The sequence below is a fragment of the Podarcis bocagei genome (assembly GCF_964188305.1).
Source record: "Podarcis bocagei genome assembly, chromosome: 8".
NCBI classification, from domain to species: Eukaryota; Metazoa; Chordata; class Lepidosauria; order Squamata; family Lacertidae; genus Podarcis; species Podarcis bocagei.
The window spans coordinates 55,898,517-55,914,765 of NC_138133.1; the positions used below are offsets into that span (position 1 = coordinate 55,898,517).

The 16,249-nt window shown below is 43.1% G+C and overlaps 1 long non-coding RNA gene across 1 annotated transcript in view; it reads left to right on the top strand.

Moving 5' to 3' along the window:
* LOC308593196 overlaps positions 1-15,681 on the top strand; it is a 29,487-nt gene extending 13,806 nt beyond the window's left edge. Inside the window, exon 3 of the long non-coding RNA XR_014010837.1 lies at positions 15,433-15,681. This is a non-coding gene — a long non-coding RNA (uncharacterized lncRNA). The remainder of the gene's footprint in view (positions 1-15,432) is intronic.
* Positions 15,682-16,249: the final 568 nt, after the last annotated feature.

Genomic DNA, 16,249 nt, shown 5'->3' on the forward strand with positions numbered 1-16,249 from the left:
GCCCTGAAGCAGAGCGCCCCCCGCGCCTGGCAGACATCCGCAGCGTGGGGAGCCTTGCAGGAGTTTCCTGCAAGGCTCCCCACGCTGCGGATAGCAGCCTGCTTCCCAGCGCGAGGGGCGCCCTGAAGCAGAGCGCCCCCCGCGCCCGGCAGACATCCGCAGCGTGGGGAGCCTTGCAGGAGTTCCCCGCAAGGCTCCCCACGCTGCGGATAGCAGCCTGCTGCCCGGTGGGCGGGGCGCCCTGATGCAGAGCGCCCCTCACGCCGGGCAGACATGGGCCAGCCCCACAAGCTTGGGGGACAGCAGGGAGGCGCAGCGCCGCCATCCCGCTGTTCCTCGACCTGGTTCGGTTTCCCCGACCTGCTTTTGGGGGGGAAATAAAGGGGAAAAAATTTCCTTTATTTCCCCCCCAAAAAACTAGGTGCGTCCTATGGGACGGAGCGTCCTATGGGACGAAAAATACGGTACATACTCTGCATACTGAAGATAATGGTCCAGAATTTGCCAGTATGAAGGGAAACAGGATTGCTTTAAAGGAATGCCATGTGGCTTCTGTTGTAAAAGAAGTAGAATCTTATCTATGACTTTGGTGGGAATAAGGAAGCAGGGAAGACTTCAGCACTGCAGAAGGTATACAGTCGTACCTTGGTTTTCAAATGGAATCCGTTCCGGAAGTCCATTCGACTTCTGAAAATATTTGAAAACCAAGGCGTGGCTTCCAATCGGCTGCAGGAGCTTCCTGCACTCAAGCAGAAGCCATAGAAGCCATGTTGGATGTTTGGCTTCCAAAAAACATTCACAAACTGGAACACTAACCTCTGGGTTTGCGACGTTCAGGAGCCAAAATGTTCGAGTCGTAAGGCGTTCCAGAACCAAGGTACGGCTGTATTTTCAAACAACAACAATGGATTGCTCTTGCACCAGAAGTGATTCTGACATTCCACGGATTACTTTTTTTAACACAGCAAAAAGGAAAGCACCCCACTCAGGATTGTTGTTCTGTAACTTCAGAGACTGCCATAGGTCGTCGTCATCATGATGTGCCTCCCACACGGGTCCATACAGAGAGCCACAGGGTGACTCAGGAATGTATACGGATTTTTTAACAGTAGCTCTAGCCAAATTAACATAATCCCACAAGTGCTAAACCTATATCCCTACTGGCCAGTGAATGCCGTCCCTTGAAAACCAGGCTCCCAACTGGGATACCTTGTGATCTTGGTCTCGCAGAAGGAAAGCCACCCCTTTGTCTGCACTAAGTGGGAAGAGATCACTATGTGGAACAGATGTTCTGGAGTATTCTTCAGAAAATAATCTGATCCACATACTGAATGGGTGCACATGAATGGCTTGCCAGGTGGAGACAGCTGCCACAGAGAGGAATGCACATTTTCTTGAGAGCATCCTGTAGAATTTAAGAGATTTTCCATGACTTAGCAGCCAGTTTTGTTTGGTAGATAGCCTTCCTGTGCCTCTGCCCCGCGGTCCTAATCTCTGAAGATCTGCAGCATGGTAGGACTCTGTGAGGACTCTACTGCCAAAGTTTCTTGTCCTTTTCCAAAGTCAGTAAAGGAAACCTGTCTTAAAACTGTAGTCCTTTATATGCTTACCTGGGAGAAATCTCCATTGAACTCAGTGGATACGACATGCAGTGTACATTTGCCAGTGCTGGTCCTTGCTGGCGGAAATCTACTCAGAAATATCCACTTTGCCCATCTTGTTTGAAGAAACTCAGAGATTTTTCCCGACTTTGCTTCATGGTCAGTGAATGTAAAACAACAGATTTAATGGCAGCATTACAAATAAATAGCATAATGGTTCCATTGCTTATGGACATTTTTATTAATTAAACAATTAAGACCACATGGACATCGACTTGTGAAATGTTTTCCCTATTTTGCAGAAAAGGTAGCTTGCAAAGGCTGGTATATTTTTAGAGAAGGGAGAGAGCTCACAAGCATATCAGCTATGAAATATGGCAAATTAGCAGTCAGGTTCACTAGCACCATACTTCCAGACACTTAATTTGCTGTATATATTTAGTTTGTGATTGAACTAATTTATGATAAACTGTAAGAATTAGATAAACCTCCCAACTATTCAAATTCCCAACTATGACTGGGAGCCTAGAAAGGGTTGAAATACTAATCAGAAAGCATGGAGTCAACTTCATCCCACAAACCACAGTGAAGATGTCACAATAACAATAAAATGCTCCATTACCGAGGAAAGCAATTAAATCAAACTAATTGAATTACAATTAACAATTATTTAATTTTTGAAGTACTAGTGGAGCATTATATTATCAGCAAGCTGTCTGTATAGTATTTTGGCTGGATTATAAATGGTTATAATGACAGGGGGTTTCCTCTGGCAGCCAGATCCTAAACACATTTGCTCAGAAGTAAATCCTGCTGAATTCAATGGAATTTGTTTGCACATATGCATAGGATTCTAGCCTTAATCAGCGATAATGTTATAGCTGGGCCATAGCTGCTGTATAGGCTACCTTGATTTTGTTTGATGACCAATGTGCTGTAGTGGTTAGACTGTTCTCCTTAGACCAGGGAGACCAGGGTTTAAAGCTGCCCAGATGTCCTTTTCATGATGCTATTGGAGCAGTTGCTGTATATGTAACCCTGCTTCCAATACAATTTGCACCTGCAATACATTGTTTCTTCATTTCCAGCTGGTGCATACCCCATGGCTTCCCACTGAATTCCTGCAAATTTAATACACAAATATATTTTTTTTTGGGGGGGGGAATGCTGTCTCATTTTGGTTGTGCTGTAGTGCAAGAGTGCCTCTCTAGTCAGCAAGAATGCAGTAACATTGGGGAAGCATAATAGAAAAACTAAGAAAGCAGAATGATATATGGACGGTCTAGTATAAATCCACCAGCAGTGCACTATTATTGTGTCAATGACATGTTGTGGAATACACAGCTGCCCCTGCACAACTCCCATCAGCCATGAGGAGACCTTAATCGCTACACAGCCCGGATGCTCTTACTATAATTTACTTGGAGGGTTGTTGATAATATAAAAATTAGGAGGGGAGTATATTTTGCCCTGAGCTGCACGGCATAATAGCAAGATAAATAATTTGATGTGACCCTTTCAATTCTTTTTAATGTGGTTGTACAATCTTCACACCCTATATTTCTGTCACAGCACAAAGGTTCACAGTCTGGATGGTTATATTGGTGCTGGGTGCAAGGAATTTCCCTTCAGATCCAGCTGGCTAATAGCTCTGGGAGTTTTTTTTTGTTTTTTTTAATAAAATTTTTATTGGTTTTACAGAATTTTTTAAAGACAAACAAACACCTAAAAAGACATACAAACACGTATAGTTTCATAACATTTTTTCATAAACCTCTTTTCCAGGACTCCCCCATACCCCCCCCTTTCTGCATCCCAATGTCCATAGTTTTTTAGCAACTTCTAAATATTCCTTTCCAACCTCTGTCGTCTTAATCTTTTCTATAATCTGGTCTTATATCACTGTATCCCTTTTTTCCTGAAAACCTCAACATTCTAGCATTCATCAAGTTTATAATAGTCCTTAAGATAACTTTTAAATTTTCTCCATTCTTCTTCCGCCGTCTCTTTTCCCTGATCACGGATTCTGCCTGTCATCTCAGCCAGTGTCATATAGTCCATCACCTTCATCTGCCATTCTTCCAGAGTGGGTAGATCTTGTGTCTTCCAATACTTTGCGATGAGTATTCTTGCTGCTGTTGTAGCATACATAAAGAAAGTTCTGTCCTTCTTTGGCACCAGTTGGCCGACAATGCCCAAGAGAAAGGCCTCTGGTTTTTTAGGGAAAGTACATTTAAGTACCTTTTTTATTTCATTATAGATCATTTCCCAGAAGGCCTTAATCTTCGGGCATGTCCACCAAAGGTGATAGAAGGTACCTTCAGTCTCTTTACATTTCCAACACTTATTATCAGGCAAATGATAAATTTTTGCCAGCTTGACTGGGGTCATGTACCACCTGTAAACCATTTTCATAATGTTTTCCTTTAAGGCATTACATGCCGTGAATTTAATACCGGTGTTCCACAACCATTCCCAGTCAGCAGACATAATGTTATGACCAATGTCCTGTGCTCACTTAATCATAGCCGATTTAACTGTTTCATCCTGTGTATTCTATTTCAGCAGCAAGTTATACATTCTTGATAAATTCTTGGTATTGGGTTCTAACAATTCAGTCTCTAATTTTGATTTTTCCACGCTCTGGGAGTTTTCTTCCTTCCAACCTTCCAGCAATGCAATGGCACTTTGCAGTGAAAGGGAGAACTAAAGCCCTCGCATGCATCCCAGCATTAGATTATTCTGATCCACCCTTGCCTGCATCCCAAGGCGCAGCAGCCAGCTGCTGAGAGCTTGCTACTTTCTGCTCTATGGTCCCCAAAGAATTGCTGTCTCCAGGAAATAATGCCAGCTCTCCCTCCCCTAAGAAGTGGAAGATGCAGCATAACAGATTGCACGAGGCAAGAAGCACCAGTTACAGCAAATGTTTCTGCAAAATTCGAGATGCTCACTTACAAATAGAGGAGCCTTTTCCAGCTACTCTATTGATTTCATGGTAGTTGTGAAGTTCCCAGAGGTAGAGAGAAACAGGGTGTGGGCTGGTATGTTTGTTTTGTACACTTAGCAAGCAAGGACTGCTAGCAAGACCATAAGATGCTGCTTTATAGCAAGTCAGATCATTGGACCATTTAGTTCTGTATTGTCTCGTACATTGACTGGCAATGGCTCTGCAGGGTGTTCTGGGAAGGATTCTGTCTCCATCCTTCTGAGATATGCCAGGGACTCAACCTGGGACCTTATACATGCAAAGGTCAAGCCAGTGGTGGACCTACATTTTGGGATCACTGAAGCTTGAACCGTCATGGGGGCCTCTTTGCAACCAGCAACAAGGTCTGGCTAACCACTGTTATCTTCTTCAATGGGGTTGTTCCATGACAGATCACATTTTTTTTAAAAAAATAAATGGCTCAGGTTTGGGTTAAAATTGCTGTACTGTATTATCTCATATGTCAATGTCACTGATGTGAATAAAAATGCTCCGTGCCTTATAGTTTTCAAGTTGTGAGACTCAAAATGGGTCTACTAGACCCTTAAAAAAAACAACAACCAATATGGACTAAAGTCACTTCTGGAGCCGCTCCAAAATTAGGGTCCCTGAAGCTCAAGCTTTGTTAGTTTCATAGTAGATCTACCCCTGGGCCAAGCTCTACATCCCTTTGCTAGAGAAGCACAATCCTATTGAGTTCAGTGGACTTGACTCCCACTAGGTTGTTCTCTATGGGTCTTCATGCATTTTAGGGCTCTCACTCAATTAAAGAAAACCTAATTGATTCATTAATTGGCTTATTAATTCTTATTAATTAAATGTGGATAAAAACACATGGCAGAAAAAGTGGGGGACGACGACCGTTTTCCTTAGAGACAATGTACACATGTGGATGCAACAGCCACCATCTGAGAAGAGGGATTCTGCAAGAAAGAATGCTTCTTTTGTAATGGCAATTGGCAACTGCACTTTGTTTATTCAAAGGACCTAACCTTTGTTTTAATTGCCTGATTCATAAGGGACATCTTCTCAGCAAACCATAATGTCTTATCAATCTAATTGATGAAATATTACAGTCCTATACACTTCCTGAGATGAAGGGATTCCTCCCCAGCCGTGAGTATAGTGTTGGCCCTATCATTAGCCAGACTGAGGTTGTCAGTGTGGCAGAAACAAATGTGAAGTGGTAGATCCGTGACTGGATTTATCTTATTCGGTTACAGTATTTATACCCTTCCCTTCATTGTCAAACAATCTCAGGATGAGTTCTAACAGTAAAAATATAGCATAAAACCCCTCAGTAAATGAATGAGAGCCATTAAAAGGAAACGCCACAAGTTCCATAATATTGTCAGAAATAGTAGCTGTGATTTTAGAAATATTGCAATGTATTTTATAATGGGCCTCGTGACGTGTGTGTGTGTGTGTGTGTGTGTGTATGGTTAAAAAATAAAATAGCTGTGAGGCAAGGGTGTCTATCAAAATTTGATAAGGGTACTGGCATTATTAGTCGATTGATTAATTACATTTCTATCCTACCCCTCATCTGAGAATCACAGGACGGTTTACAATATAAAAACACAAAAATATGTACCAAGGGTGGTATTTGACTAAGTCATATTCAGTGTAGATCCAGTGAAATTAACAGTGAGCCTGACCTGGGAGCTCCTCCACACTTCCGCTTGTCCTGGACCTAGAAAGCACGGGACTGAGAGGTTTTCTGCTTATCCCGAGCAGTTTTTTATTTGTCCTCCTGCCTCTTTCCCTGGGAAAACCCACTGTTTACCACTGAATCAGAACAAATGTCAGTCTGCAGAAAAACTGATTTACGTTTGCTCTGATTCATTGACAAACAGCTGGTTTCCCTAGGAGAAAGTGGTGGGACAAGCAGATGTTTGGAGGAGCCCCAATTCGCACTTCCCAAAATGGTATTGTACACAAACCGAAACACAGCCACACCTTCAAAATTCACACACATCTGAATTTTGCAATGCATCTGTAGCTAAGTAATGTGTACAAAAGCCTATATGCTAGGGTAAAGTATGCATTAACTGCACTTAATGCTGGAAAACTGAAATTGACAAATTGACCCGTCCCTATTCATGAGCTAGGTCCAACTGATTTCAATGTGTCTACTCTGAGTAAAACATCAATGGATTTTCCCCGAAGTTTCTCTTTGTGAGCAGAGACAAGAGAAACTACACTTTGAACCGGGAGCAACACAAACAGAAGAGAGACAGAGAAAGCTGACTTTTGGTAGCTCTGTAAGTCAACAGCATCTAGGGGACCTCTGTCTGAAGATCTGATGCAGCTCAGTGGATTTGGCTGTCTGCTGAAGGGTTAATGCTGTGCACCGACCTATGCTCAAACTGTATGTTTGCAAGTAAGCAGGCAAATGACATGTCAGAAGGGCAGCTTCATGTATGACATCTGCAGTATATGGAAATAACATGGACGGGGAAATCACGTATGAAGTGCCTGTCACTTCAGTATGCCACAGAACTGTTAAGCTCTTCCTTATCTGATTTCTCTGCTGCATGTTTCGTAATTTTTGGGGTGCAGAAGAAACACGTTTGTGCCAATCAAGCAATGAATCCTATAACAAGTGAAAGGAAAAGGGGAAACTATTTTTCTAAAGCTTTACATGTAAACAAAGCAACACATTGGATGCCCCACACGTTTCTTGCTTACCACACCAGGAAAAGGGAGCATTTTGCAGTGCCGGTTTTGTGACAGAAGAATGTCTCCAGCAGAGACACACTGTAGCTTTATGGAAATTAATATTATTCAGGTTCCTTTGTGTGGATGACTTTACAAACCATAATGCTGCACTTTGAATATATCCATGGCTGTTTGCTGAAGTGAATCGTACACACAGTTGGAGACTCCAACTCTGCCAGTGCCCAAGAACGCAAGTTGCATAAAAAGAGGCCAAATCATATGTGACAAGAAGAATCAGCCCTTCTTCATTTATCAGAGGTGCCTCCCCCCTTTCCTGGACAACCAATCTTCTAAAATTCCCTTGGCCATAAAAGGGCAGAGCCCACACAGTTGACAGGGTCATCTGCTCTGCAAGAAATGACAAGGAGAATTTTAAAGAAATTATGGCAGCTATAAGAGAACATATAGCACATATGCTAAACTCCATTCTTTCCTTTTTTTAAAAAAAATATTTTTATTAAATATTTTCTTGGTTTACAAAAGTGCATGCCTTGACTCTTTTTTCCAGGTTGTACAGTCTTTCTTACAAATCAGTTACATTTGTTGTGAGACATTAGTGTTGAATCCAGTATAAGGTTGGGGGAAAAGAGGGGGGAGAGGATGGTTGGGGTGGTGAGGCTCATAGTCTTTTTATAGTGTATGTGTGGGGTTTTGTGTCAGCATCAACTGGGTAGGTTCTCTTTCTCTTTATTTATGACATTTCCTTGGTAGTGAGAGGTATTGGGGGGGGGCAGGGTGTGATTGGTTGTCTGTGGTTGGCTGCAGTGGGGTTTGTTTGCATTTGTGAAGGGGGAGGACTTGTTGGGTCAGGTAAGCCAGATGGATTCGTATGCTGTTGGTGGATTCTTGTTGTTGTCTTGTTGGGCTGTGTATGTGATAAAGGGGAGCCACACTGGGGTGAAGGATTCTTCTATTTGTCCCCATGTCAGTTTCAGTTTATTAGTTAGCTTTCCTATTAAGGCTCTTTCCCATACAATTTGATGCCATCGGTCCATGCTTACCCCTGACAGGTCTCTCCAGTGTCTGGCTATGAGGCTTCTGGCTGCTGAGAGTAGGTGGGTTATAAGCTCTGTATAATGTGAGCGGTCATTATGATGTTGGAACATGTTCAGTAGGGCCAGTTCTGGCGTGAGTTCTAATACCTATTTAGTTATTTTGCATATCTCTTGTGTTGTGGGGATTTTCTTTAGTTTGTTTTGGAGAAACAGGTATGCTGTTGTGGGGATGTTTTCAATGGTGTCTCTCTCCAAGTGGACCCATTGCTTCATCTTGTTTGTAGGTTTTACCTAGTCTGTAGGTTTTACCTTTTATTTCCACACCCTTGATATCAGGTGGAAGCTCGGAGTCAGATTGCTAGGGTTCAAGAGCCAAGATGAATAGAACGGGAGACAGTGGGCAACCTTGTTTTGTGCCTCTTTGGATTCCATATTTTTAATTCTGCATTTTGCTGAGGCTTGGGTGTAAATTTGTTTGAGGGTTTGTAGGAAGTTGGGGCCAAATTTAATGTTAGTTCATACTGCCAATAGATATTTCCATTCTAAGCAATCAAAGTCTTTAAGGACATCTAGGGACATGATCGCTTGTGGGCGTTTGGTTGTTGTTCTATCAGATTCAGTAGATTCCTACTAGGGTCTGTTACGTTGCGACCAGGGACAAAGCCTACCTGGTCTGGGGCAATTAGTTTGTGTAGGAAGATTTTTAGGTGGTTAGCCAGGATTGATGTGAATATCTTGTAATCTTGGTTTACCAATGAAATTGAGTGGTATGATTCTATTTTGAGGCTATCTTTGAGTGGTTTTGGGATAGAGACTATTTTGGAAGAGATCCAGGTTTGGGGGATGGGGCCCCTTTTATGAAGTTGTTATGTCCTTACATCAGAGGTTCTTCGATTTTTTTTGCAGAAGTCTGCTGTATAGCCATCTGGGGCTGGGGCTTTGTGTGGTTTCAGGTTTTTGAGTACCGTCTCTGTTTCCTCTGGTGTGATAGGGCTGTCCAGGAAAATAACTGCGCCCAAGATTGGGGGGGGGGGTCCTGACACACAGCACACATGTCATGTGCCCTGTACATGTCACACTCATATGAAGTCATGCGGTGGTGTGTGTTGCAATGTGACATTGCATCGTTGGGAGGAGGCCAAGCACAGAGCCTGGCGAAGCATGGCTTCCTCTCTCGTGCTCAGGAGGAACCAGCCACTGAATCACGTCACACTCAGCTCGGCCATTGGTCTCCTCCACCCTCTCAAAATTGAGGGGCCCCACATCCATGTCATCAGATTTTGAATTAGGCACACTAGGCCTCTTGGCTCATGAGGACATTTTTCTCAAGTCACACCCACCTGCCCTACAGCTGGTAATGAAAGGCTGGTTGTCAGATCTTCAGACACTGTAAGCAGTACTGAACTAGATGAACCAATGGTTTGACTCACTATAATCTGACACATGGGTGCCCCAATTACTTAGGGAATTTTCACACCAGCACCGCATATTACCATTGGCCTCTGGCACTGGAATGACTATCCTGACCCCACACAGAGTGCCACTATCAGTGCTGTAACATTACTGTCACTTATTAAAATGCATTGGACTTGATTCACCTATATTATTGCTCTGTTTTGATGCTTTGCTGTTTCGACGTTGATTTTAATAGCTTTATATCAACATAGAAGCATGGTAATGATCATTACCTCTTTTAAGTGTTTCTTTCTGGGGTAGTTTAAAAGCATTTTTCAATATATATTTTTTAAAAAATAATAGGGAGAAATAGTGAAGATTTCAGAAATCCCAAAGTTAAACTGTAGGCCATTTCCAACATCCCCTATTAACGTTAAAATATGTGCCTCTGGATGCTCATTCATCATGGATGTTTCAAAATCCTGATTTTGAGGGTGTCACTTTAAATAAATATGAGGGCCCATCATCAATGAGATCCCCCATCATGTGATTATTTGCCTGTCAGAATGGAATCCTTGTGTTCTGGACCATGCAAGCCAATTGACACATTTGCAGATTATAACCCTGGGGCAGTGTAAGGCAGACCCAGGCCGTTAGGATGAGGACAGCACAGGTGGAATACACGTCCCCATGGAAATTATTCATGTTTTCCTTTCTTTGTCCTACTGCTGCTTTCCTCATGGATGAAGCTGCAAAGAGTGCTGTTAGACTCGGGTCTTTGGGTTGGGGTTCACACATGAGCTAAGATATTGTCTTCTCCCACCACTGCCAAAGGAATTAAGAGCATTGGATCTATGATAGAGCGAGAGGCCCTGCTCATGTGGAAACAAATGACTTCCGGGGGGGGGGTATTTTCTGCATTCAGTTTCTATTTAAGAAACATGAATGAAAATTAATCCTGTTGAAATGATTCTGAATTTTTAAAGAAGTATTTCAGATTTGTCTTTTGGGTTTACAGTAGCACCTCGGCTTACGTAGCCCTCTGGTTATGTAAACTTCACGTTACGAAAGCGGCAAACCCAGAAGTATCAGACTGGGTTTCGCTGTGCATGCATGCGCAGAAATGGTCTACTGCTGTGCGCATGCACAGAACAGTGATCCTCGGGTTGCAGAAACCTCAGGATCCGGTTGGACCTCTGGAATGGATCCCATTCGCAACCAGAGGTACCACTGTATTTTCCTTCAGATTTATTTTCCTTGAAGCTTAATGGTTTGCATTGCATTCTGCATTCACTGTTACCACGGATATACATGGAAAAAGCCCTCCCCAGCAAGAGCCCTTTTGCTGCAGGGGCCCTTGCTGAGATGTGGGCTCTTTTACACCGCCAACAGGGTTCAGCCTATCCTTGGGGGGGGGGTGAGTGAGAGGGGCTTTCCCCCAGCTTTTCCCTAACTGACTTAAAACACACACACACACACACACACACACACACACACACACTGGACTAAATCTGAATTAATGAAACACGAACGAAAGTCTTCTGAAAGAAGTAAGTTATGGAAATATTTTTCAATCTGAAAAGTGAAAGAAAAACACACACTCTCCCCCCTGCCACCATGCCCGTTCCTGACTTTTTCATGTGCAAAGGGGAACCAAACAGGGCGCCTTCTCAGTGGTGGCGCCCGCCCTGTGGAACACCCTCCCATCAGATGTCAAAGAAATAAACAACTATATGACTTTCAAAAGACATCTGAAGGCAGCCCTCTTTAGGGAAGTTTTTAATGTTTGATGTTTTATTGCTTTTTATTTTTATCATTAATATTCTGTTGGGAGCCGTCCAGAGTGGCTGGGGAAACCCAGCCAGATGGGCAGGGTGTAAATAATAAATTATTATTATTATTATTGTTATTATAAAGTCCCATAGTCTCCAGATTCCCTTCTGTCTGTGCCTTGAATTAATATGTGCTAGAGGAATCGCCTGAATTCTGAGATGCAGAGGTAGAAGTGTTCTGTTTTCAGATTCTATTTTACAAGTAACCAGGATATTTTTTTAACTGCCTATGTGTCAAGTGTCAGCTTCCTGTATGTTGTGGAAGTACATTAACAATTTTATAATGCCACCAATTACCGGTAGTAAGTGTGACCCAAACATCATCATCATCGTCATTACTATGACGATTACTACTACAGTGGTACCTCAGGTTACATACGCTTCAGGTTACAGACGCTTCAGGGTACAGACTCCGCTAACCCAGAAATAGTACCTCAGGTTAAGAACTTTGCTTCAGGATGAGAACAGAAATCGTGCTCCGGTGACACAGAGGCCCCATTAGCTAAAGTGGTGCTTCAGGTTAAGAACAGTTTCAAGTTAAGAACGGACCTCCGGAATGAATTAAGTACTTAACCCGAGGTACCACTCTACTTTATGACTGTGTGTGAGAGAGAGACAGAGACAGAGAAAGTGCATGCACGCCTAGACAATCTTGGCAGAAGGAACAAATTAAGTTCTTAACCCGAGGTACCAATGTACTACTGGGGATGGACCCTCCCGTTATCCACCTGAGGTGAAGCATGAAGGTGACTAATTTATTTTTCATGTTGATTTCAGTGGGACTCCTAAGCATGACTAACTTGCTTTGGATCAAGCCCAACTCATGGCTTTAAACAGCACTTGTGGCTTTATATACCATGAATCATGCTCTCCTTCTGGGTCACATGCTATCCCCTTAGGTCTGGGGGGATTTGATTTTATGGTGGCTCTGCTCCTTTCTGGAAGGATGAACCTAATCCGTGGTGCTGGAGGACTTGTTTATCGGCTGTGTATACACTGTAATTTTAAAGCATATTGCTTCCTCCAAAGAACCCTGGGTTTTGGAGCTTATGCCACCACAGAGCTACAGCACCCAGCACCCTGAACTATCAACAGTTCCCAGGGTTCTTTGGGGAACCCATGTGCTTTAAATGTGTGCTGTGCATGCACCCTATCCCTTACCTGGAAGTAAGCCCAACTGAACTCCATGGGGCTTATTTCTGAGCAAGGCATGTATAGGCTGCACGATTAATCTGTATCAGGTTAGCAGCATCTGAAGAAGCATGTTAGGGTTAAGTGTAGCCACGATTAGCTGATAGACTGTTTTCTATGAAGTAAATTAGCTACACGCTGTGCATTAGTATCAGGAAAAGAGCTTTCATCGCTGAAAGAAATATTTTTAGAGGTTCAATGCAGCGACCAGAACAAATACCCAGGACTGGAATAAAGTGTTTGTAATTCCTGATCTCCCATGCTTGACTGAGTGCCACGGGAACAAAGTATTTCCCCCCATCTATAGCTTTGCTAGAGAACTTGAGTGTGGAGATAGCACTTCAGTTTTAAAACAACCATCCTGCATAGAATCACTTTGACTGCTATCTCTCATCTCCTCCATATTCTTTTATTGTATGTAATGTCAAGAGATGTACTTGAATGAAACCTTTGCCATACAGGATCTTTCCCATTGTTGGAAAAGAAGAATTCATACACATGCATAATGTTTCTGTGCGTTAAAATGTACTTGCACACTGCTGCAATGGTCTTATGTTTAAGAACTGGATACACTGCAGGTTGCAAATACACCTTTTTGTGTGAGGCAGCTGACAGGTTTTTGCTATTTCATTGATTTTGGCATCACTGGACAACTGCCAAGAGAAAAAGTTACGGACACAGTCCTCTAGTGGTAGCGGAGCATTGTCAGATGTAGCAGGTAACTGCTGCTGCATTTGTCTTTAACAGCTGTGCAAAAAGGGCACTGTCTGGACTTGGTGGAAAAAACTACCAGGGGACCCTCTGGGATTTTACCATCATGACTGAGTGTAATAAAAGCCCCAAACTATTTGGTATATGATAATGGTCAAAGATATGCAGATAGCAAGGAGGGCACGTTGTATTCAAAATCTATATTTTTCAGAATCATCGTGAGACAAAAGGCACTCTCAGCATCCCCTAAAGGGCAGCAAAAGCAGTTGATATATGAGAGCAGTTGGTGTAACAGGCTGCAAATACTTGAACTTACCGTTGCTTTAAAGTAAAATAACCACAGCTAGCTTGCCTATTTTGTTCTACATCAAGCACTGTTTGCCACCTGATAAGAAGCTTCCTCAGCATCATTTATTAAATGAAGAGCTTATTTGTGTCCCAGCCAGTCAATGACTTCCGGTCTGTGGAACAACAGGATGGTGATGCCACAGAGACAGATTTGGCTACGTGATGATGTCATAAACTCAATTCAGTGGGAGGGTACAGCTGTGGAACAACAAGAAAAGCTCTTGGACCTGGGAGAATTGATCTGTACGCACCACGATCAAAAATATGGGTCAGGCAAAAGTGTGGATGAGCCTAAAGAAACAAAAATAGAGACAAAAGCAGCTGCGTTGTGAGGACCATCAATCAAAAGCTTGGTGGAAAACTAAAGGAAGTGGGATCTGCTGTCTCTGTCCCCTCTCTCCCATCCATTTGCCCTCCTACTTTCATTAAGCCACCCTCCCTCTGAATACCATCATCTGATGCTATTGGAAAACCACTCGGCCCTCCCTCTTCTCCTGCTCCTGGTAACCTTTTGATGCCTCTATCAGTTTGTGCTGTGTGGGAGGAGAAGGCGGATGTCAGTCAAAGTATCCCATGAGCCAGCATAAAAGGGAGCAGCCTCTGAAAGACTGACACAAAAATATGTGAATTGCTTCTTCCCACAAGCAGTTCTAAGCATGCAGCAGCCCCCCCCCAGCTGCTTCCTTAAAGGTTATTATTGGGAATGGAGTCCCTCCTCCTTGTTCTTCCTCATTCCCCCCACTTCCATTCCAGACTTAAGGGGGCCTAAAACAAGCAGCTCCCTCACTGCCTTCATTCTTCCTCCATCAGCAGCAGAGGCGCTTGGAAAAGCCCAGCTCATTATTGAAGGTTACGATGCATCATAGATAGAGCTACGGTTGTTTCAGGTGTGTGTGTCAAAAGATCAGGTGTGACTGGTGGGAAGAGGACTGGCTCCAGCTGCAGTTCAGAGAGACCAGATGGCTTGCAAGGAGTGGAGTAAGAGACCGAGGGAATTCTAATGATTAGAAGCTCTGAAAGAGTCTTGGGATACAGGCGAGCTAGGCATCCTGGGAAGTTTAGTAATTAGCATCTATGAGGCAATTGTAGGACATTCTTACATGCAATGCTCAATTCTGCAGAATGCTACCCGAACAGGTGAACAGACCGGAGCAGCGCGAGCTCGAAACCGAATTAAAACAACCGTTTCTGTTCCCAAAGTGCGCTTGTTAAATCTGTGCTGATTAAAGTCAAATCAAAGGAGGATGCAGTGTTTCATTTGCTTCATCTGTTTGGAGCAGACCTGTATTCCAAACAATAAAATAGTGCTTGCTGACTAGAGGATGGCATTCAAAGAATGAAAATAAGATGGATCGCTCACTTGTAAAATGGCACCCTGCTGGATTGGTGCATGCGCCAAAAATGTCAGACTCAACTTTGACTTGATTGACCAGAACGTTAGGTGCCAGTTTTGCAGACTTGTTCTGAATTTGTGCATATTTACAAGATAGTACGAAACATAAGATCAGACTGGATTATTGTTGTGTGCAGTATCGCTGAAAAACCCAGCCAAACCCAGCTATCTGCTATTGGAAAAGTATTTGAGCAAAGGACGTTGTGAACCACCTGTTCTTTCTGTGAATTAGGACTGCCAACTTTTTCTTTTATTGCAGGGCTTTGAAGAACGAAGCAGAACTTCAGCACACGAAGCCTTTCCTCATACCTATATGAATTTCAGCTGCTGAATTTCTACCCTTTTTGAAGTTGGTACAGGCCCAGAAGCCTTGTGAGAAAAAAGTCGGTAGTGCTGTTATCCTTTCAGAAGTACAGAAGATCTCATGTTTCTGGCTACATGTTATATATATCCACTAATGTCAGGGACATTCTGTTTTTCAGAATCATTTGGCTTTCTATAAATCTCACTTGCTCCTACCTCCATTAAACCTGTGTTCTAAACATGGGAAAGGAAGAGTAACAACCATGTTCTGTACCCATTCCCGTTTAGGGTTGCCAATATCTTGAAGAAAAGAGTTAATAAATTGCTCAGTATATGGTGACTTCTATCCACATCACCCTGTTATAATGGGGTTGTGTGTGAATGCTCGACCCTGTGTGGATTGACTGAATGGCACTGCAGTTTAATATAACTGGACCTCTGGAATAGATTGCTGAAAACCAGTTCACACTCAGAGCTTAACACATGCTGGTGCTACAGCAGTCACATGACACTCTGGTCTGCAACTCGTTGCACACTGGCTTTCTGCTAGCAGCAGGTCATGTGTAGGGTTGCCATATGTCCGGAAATCCCAGGACATGTTCTCTTTTTTTGGGCCCAACTTGCCCATCCGGGGGGATTTTTACATTTCAAAGGAATGTCCAGGTTTTTTTTGGGGGGGGGCGGTATTTATTTTTGGTATTCACTTGAATCCCTCTGCAAAATACTGACAGTCTGGAGGCACCCAGAGTTTTTGGTGTGGCCTTTAGATCTAT